Source organism: Lampris incognitus, chromosome 9 (assembly GCF_029633865.1).
Source record: "Lampris incognitus isolate fLamInc1 chromosome 9, fLamInc1.hap2, whole genome shotgun sequence".
NCBI classification, from domain to species: domain Eukaryota; kingdom Metazoa; phylum Chordata; class Actinopteri; order Lampriformes; family Lampridae; genus Lampris; species Lampris incognitus.
The window spans coordinates 51631655-51638681 of NC_079219.1; the positions used below are offsets into that span (position 1 = coordinate 51631655).

Consider the following 7027-nt stretch of genomic DNA (forward strand, 5'->3'; position numbering starts at 1 on the left):
TGCGAGTGTTTGCTGGACAGCTCTTTTCAATGGTCTGACTTTGAGCGAGCCGTCGTCCTGCAGCACAGCTGGTTGCCACCCAGATAAACCTACAGATCAACATTGTGCTTTAGAATCGGAGAGGCCAGACCACAAACAAACGAATTAGTTTAATCACGGCTGGTAGCCAGGCGGCTTTTGTTGCGTTGCAGTTGCTGGGATTGATCAGCCTGACATCAGCAAAAGCCGGATTCAAGTCGAGTCACTCTGGAAAATACCCAATACCACCATCTGTTTATATTTCACAACATCCAATAAGATAAGAAATTAATTACAATGGCGGTAAGTTCTACGGCAGCGAGAGCAAACATGGATGCCCTGATACTGATACTGCACCCGCCTTCACAGCCACCCAACCCCTTCAGTCCGCATGCTGACTACCATAGGCCCGGTTCTATATTATGTTTTATTATATTATATATATATATTTATATTGCCTATGGAGAAGGAGTTTAGACTATTTCGCTGCACTGGAGAGCGCTAGTGTGTTTCCGGGGCAGAGCGATGAACTTCGCAGAGGAAATGACGCGACCAACACGCGTGATAAATGGGCACGTGACGCACACGGTGACGCGAAAATTACGAGCCGTCATTTTGACCGCTCGTGGTCGTTTAGGGTAGATCTTATAACTTTTTTGTGCGATTAATCTAAAACTCGTTTTAATGCGAATGTATGCAATTTCAGGGGCATTCGGTGAGCGGCAGGTATGTTTCTTTCCTTCTTTTTACGAAGTTATTAAACTTTGAAAATCCAAAAACCGTCAAAATGACGGCCTTGGTCGTTCTGGTGCAGATTGTATTTATTTATTTATTTATCTATTTATTTATTTTTGCCAAAATCAACCCAGGAATAAAAATCAAAACAAAGAAAAATCTTGCAAAAAAAAAAAGTTGTTTATTGGGTCACAATTTAAGTTTATCTTCTTCAACACAGTTGTGCGCTGGACGAGAGCAGTGATTCAGAGAAAGTGGACATGCACGCGTGTGCACGTGTGTCCACTTGGGTGGGAGAGAGAGAGAGACAGAGAGACAGAGAGCGATTAATGCCTAGAGTCGTATGGGTGTTCACTATTGGAGATAGAGACGCGGGGAGGGCCGTGGTGCTCAGCACTGACAGGAACTGCATTCCAGCGAAGGTGAACACAAAAAAAGGGTTAAGCCTCTCCCTTTTCAAATGGCTGCATCACTGGATTATTGCTAAATTCTTTCAGTGGTTTTCACTTGTCAGAACAAGCAGGGGCGCAGTGTCAGCATATAGAGTTAGAGAGAGAGAGCGAGAGAGCGAGAGAGGGAGGGAGTGCCAAAGTCTGAGGAGGAAGGACGAGCGAGAGAGAGAGAGAGAGAGCGATACTGTGGTTTTGAAGAGTTTGAATTTGAATTGGAGAAGGAAACAGAGGAGTGGAGACAGACAGAGCGAGGGGTGTGTCGCAGCAGTTTGGTTCCTCAAGGAAGTACAACTCAGCACTACCTTGAGACAGGCTGGTGAGCACTGATACAGGCACCGCGGGAGGGCTGACTCTACTTTGGGGGGGGGGAGCATTTCTGGTTTTCCTCATGGTAAACATGAAGGGATCTCCTTAAAACAAACAGCCTGCACTGTCAACCTGAAACACGTGCAGAGACGGAAAGAGAGAAATCTGACAGAGGAGGCGGCTGGGAGACCGAACACACCACAGGTAAGACCCTCTCCCCTGATGCCTCCATGGGGCTGCAGCGACAGTATGAGCGCGGCCCACATGTCTGTAGGTGCTATCTAGACATCAGACTAAAAACACGGTAGGGCTGTTCTTCTGCCTTGAGGTGTACGGGAATAACCTGTATTAAGGCCTGAATGAGACCGACTCGGTAGAAGGATGACTGAAACAACTGAATGAGTGTGTGTGTGTGTGTGTGTGTGTGTGTGTGTGTGTGTGTGTGTGTGTGTGTGCCCTCTCTTCACTTCCTCGTCTCGGGGTGGGGGTGGGAATGGGGGATTTCAGGCTTGCAGTCATGCTGGGACAAGTAACGGCTGCATACACGGCTGTACAGCTCAACATACTAGCCGTGCCCGCTAGACGTTGCTTAACCCAAGCCCCTAAAACTGTGGACTGTCCCGGCGTCCACCCGTGGAGTTTTGGGTGTTCTCAGTAGCGCGTCAGCCACAGACCATGACGGCTTGCAATGTGACATGTGGCGCTAATGGGAAATGTGACTGTAGATCATAAGGTCAGGGACCAGTCAGATTAGAGGACGGTTTACTCAGGACCAGTCGGAGCCCAGACAACACCAGAAGACAAGTCAAAGGGGAGTTTTAATCACCCCGGCACAGGTGCAGGTCTCCTAAACAGTGACCCTCGCAACACCCACTCTATGGGAGCATCAGAGACGTGAACCTCCACCTTTTACAGACTCACTAAATCACAGCATAGATGAGGGAAGGATGTTGAGTCGTGCAGCTTCTGGGTGCCCTGGCAAGGAGGACAGGTTGTGAGGCCTACTCGGGTGACTCCAAGCCACGAAATCAACAGCCGTCTGTTTCACTTCCCCTTTGAGCCGTTACAGATGGCTGGTAGGTTTTGAGCAACATTCAGGAAGGTTGGCTAATGTTTTAAGAGAATTCGCATCATGTGTCTGGTCCGAACTTCATCTCATTTCAATTCATCTGTCAGAAAGAGGTCTACCAAGGTGACTCATCTGAACAGAAGGTACAACATCTCATGGGGAACAGGAGGTTATAAAGCACAAAGTAAATCCATGCCATCCTGAGTTTGTGCTGTGAAGTGTTGACTGACCAATGTCAAAACCAAGACGGATGTCCTCTTAAAAAGGAGTGTAACCCATGAAGGCAGACTTCATGCACACAAATTCGCACAAGAGGCGTCGCCTCCACCTAAAGCTGCACACAACACACACTTCTAAGGGGATGACAACAGCTGTGTTGTTTCACTGTTTTATTATTAATTGCATTGTTGTTGTACACTTTGGCTACTTACCGCCCGTCTTGGCACATGTCCTGCATGTCAGAGGGGGGAATTCAACACGTTTGTGCACCTTTTTTTTTCTCTGCAGAACATCCACCCTTTCCGTTCAGTCAGGCAGTTTCGGGACCGGCCTCCTCGTTTTCACACTCGTGGCTTTTCTGTGTGTGTGTGTGTGTGTGTGTGTTTTTCTAGAAGGTTGTCGTTGTTCCGTGGTTTGGGGAGGGGTGTGGGTACGACAAAGCTAAACGGATGTTTGTGAGGCATGTTGTAACGATACCTTCATTACACTTTAATAATGGCTGAACAAGCGTGCATTGTTGGGGCCAATTCAAAGAGGACTCCCCCGTGTCAAACTAGGAAGGGTCCAGAAGACCTACCTTCACACAGAGATGGGTCATCTTGGGCACACGGATCCACGCATGAGCATCATTTCCCTCAACAACAACAAAAAAAAAATCGGTAACACTTTCTATGAAGCTTGCATCTATAATGCCCTATAACCATCTATAACTCATCTATTGCATCTATAACGCCCATACTTTCCTATAATGTGTACAATGACTAACGGCTATGGCTGAAGACTGGGAAATAGCACTGAAGTTTCATTATGCATCTCTACCAAACTTCAGCAAAAGTTCATAGCCAAAACAAGTTGGCTATGATGCATTATGACAATTGACAGATAAACAGGCTAATGATGACATATTTATAATGCATAAATCCCTTTTAAATTGACATAATGTATCATAAAAGTGGTTATGAGGTGTTGTGAGGGTGTATACATGGTTATAATGAATCTTACAATGCCTTATAGCTACACTTATAAGGCGTTATAGAAGCTTATAGGGTGTTATACATGCAAGCTTCATAGAACGTGTTACCAAAAAAAATCACTCGTTTACTCAGTTACAAGCATCTCTGCATTCACATACACACAAACAAAATATTGTTAACCAGTCACAAACTTGTGCATGTGTGTGAACACATGCACACTGAGGCCTTCAGGCCTCCTGCTGAAGGCCTCTGTGGAATGCCAAATATTTACTCCTGCTGCACGCCGGGCCTACCTGCCTGCAATCCACCAATCAGCGTTCTCTATTCAGACCATCCATCAGCCATCAGCTCTGGAGCGCAGTCTGATCACTGGAGACCGAATCACTGCAGAAGACTGGAACAGAAGACGGTTATGACTCCTACTGTGTTGCTGTTTTGCTGCTGGTGACGGGGGGGAAAACCCACAGAGCACACGCGTGTTTATCTTTTCTTACAATGGTTTGGGAATGGAAAAAAAAAAACAACACCACCTCTTGAAAGGTAACGTATCCTCTCCGGTGGTGGATGTCAATGGCTCGGAGGCACCCTCCAACACCATCTGTACATGAAGTCTGGAAGCTTGACATTTAAAGCATCCTGGCTGAACACCGTCTGACTCAACAGCATCCATTACCCAGTGTTTTTCGGCGCTGTGTTGATGACAGAGATGTCTCACCGCTCTGAGCCACGACAGCCCCTCCTCATGTGTCGGAATCAAATCAACTGTGCCGGTAATTCTGCTGTGTGCGGGCCCAAATGCCCACCCGCCTCCAGCTGTGGATCCATTCTTCACTGTGAGGAATATGGGCCGAAGCCCAGCAGTCTTTTTAGCAAATAAATTAAATTGGGACGCGACTCTGAAATAGCTATCACGCTGCTCCACTTCCATTATCACCGTAAAGGGGAATTAATCTAATGAATGTTCTTCAATACCCCACTGCGAGCCAGGGGCTGTTTGTGAGGGAGCAAATGCGAGACTTGGTCAGAACGAATGGTTGTGCGTGTAATAAGGAACCTGCTGGGCCGTCCTGGAAAGTGGCTGTTTGCTTATGATGGAGGTCGTGACTGGGGTGGGGAAATCAGTCAGTGCTGCCTATTAGCATGGCATGGCTGTGAGCACGGCTGGCTCACATTTTCTTTCGTTTTGTTGTAAATTGTTACTGGTGATTCATAACGGGCGACAGGCATGGGTGCAAGTCCAAGAATACTGGGATGGCTTCCAGCACTTTACCTTAGTGGTTGTGTCAGGAAGGGCATCTGACAGGAGGGTTGTCCGGATAGCGTGGTGGTCTATTCTGTTGCCTACCAACACAGGGATCACCGGTTCGAATCCCTGTGTTAGCTCCGGCTTGGTTGGGCGTCCCTGCAGACACAACTGGCCCTGTCTGCAGGTGGGAAGCCGGATGTGGGTATGTGTCCTGGTCGCTGCACTAGCACCTCCTCTGGTCAGTCGGGGCGCCTGTTCAGGGGGGAGGGGGAACTGGGAGGAATAGCGTGATCCTCCCATATGCTACGTCCCCCTGGTGAAACTCCTCACTGTCAGGGGAAAAGAAGCAGCTGGTGACTCCACATATGTAGGAGGAGACATGTGGTAGTCTGCAGCCCTCCCCGGATCGGCAGACGGGGTGGAGCAGCGACTGGGACGGCTTGGAAGAGTGGGGTAATTTGGCCAAGTACAACTGGGGAGGGAAAAAAATTGAAAAAAAATCCACAAAAAAAAGGAAGGGCACCCGACATGAAACTTTGCCAAATCAGTATGTGGCTTGATAAGACCATACGGGGTCGGTCGAGACCCGGGTTAACAACGACCACTATTGGTTCTGTGCCCTCACAGGGTACCATCTCTCATCTCATCTCATCTTCAGCCACTTCTCCGGGGTGGGGTTACGGTGGCAGCAAGCTAAGTAGGGCACTCCATACGTCCCTCTCCCCTAGCAACGCCCTCCAGCTCCTCCTGGGGGATCCCAAGGCGTTCCCAGGCCAGACTGGACATGTAGTCCCTCCAGCGAGTTCTGTGTCTACCCCGGGGTCTCCTCCCAGTTGGCCGTGCCCGGTAAACCTCCAAAGGAAGGCGCCGTGGAGGCAACCTAATCAAATGTCCGAACCAACTCAACTGGCTCCTTTCGATGCGAAGGAGCAACGGCTCTACTCCGAGCTCCCTCTGGATGTCCAAGCTCCTCACCCTATCCCTAAAGCTGAGCCCAGACACCCTACGGAGGAAACTAATTTCAGCCGCTTGTATCCGCAATCTCACCCTTTCGGTCACTACCCAAAGCTCATGACCATAGGTGAGGGTTGGAACGAAGATTGACTGGTAACATGAGAGCTTTACCTTCTGGCTCAGCTCCCTCTTCACCACAACGGTCTGGTACAATGTCCACATTACTGCTGATGCTGCACCAATCCACCTGTCAATCTCCCGCTCTATCCTACCCTCATTCATGAACAAGACCCCGAGATACTTGAACTCCATCACTTGAGGCAACAACTCATCCCCAACCCGGAGGGAGCAATCCACCATTTTCCGGTAGAGAACCATGGCCTCCGACTTGGAGGTGCTGACTCTCATCCCAGCCATTACACACTCAGCTGCAAACCGCCCCAGTGCACACTAGAGGTCGTGTTCTGATGAAGCCAACAAAACCACATCATCTGCAAAGAGCAGAGATGCAATTCTGAGGTTCCCAAAATGGACACACTCCTCACCTGGGCTGCGCCTTGAGATCCTGTCCATGAATATCACAAACAGAATCGGAGACAAGGGACAACCTTGGCGGAGTCCGACACCCACCGAAAACGTGTTTGACTTTGTGCTAAGAATGCGGACACAGCTCTCACTTTGGTTATACAAGGACCGGATGGCTTGTAGCAACTGCCCCGGTACCCCCGCAGTACCCCCCACAGAGTGCCCCGGGGTACACAGTCATAAGCCTTCTACAAGTCCACAAAACACATGTAGACTGGCTGGTCAAACTCCCATGCCCCCCTCAGCACTTCCGCAAGGGTAAAGAGTTGGTCTGTTGTTCCACAGCCAGGACGCAATCCGCATTGTTCCTCCTGGATCTGAGGTTCGACAATCGGTCGGAGCCTCCTTTCGAGCAACCTAGAGTAGACTTTCCCAGAGAGGCTGAGCAATGTGATGCCCCGATAATTGGAGCACATCCTCCAGCCCCCCTTTTTGATGGGAACCACCACCCCAGTCTGCCACTCCACAG

The 7027-nt window shown here is 49.2% G+C and overlaps 1 protein-coding gene across 1 annotated transcript in view; it reads left to right on the forward strand.

Annotated features, from left to right (window-relative positions):
* The first annotated feature begins 1481 nt into the window (after positions 1 to 1481).
* The window catches only part of tnfaip8l2b (tumor necrosis factor, alpha-induced protein 8-like 2b), a 10451-nt gene continuing 4905 nt past the window's right edge, over positions 1482 to 7027 (forward strand). The window contains exon 1 of the mRNA XM_056285647.1: positions 1482 to 1715. The gene's annotated coding sequence lies outside the window, so the exon portion shown is untranslated. The remainder of the gene's footprint in view (positions 1716 to 7027) is intronic.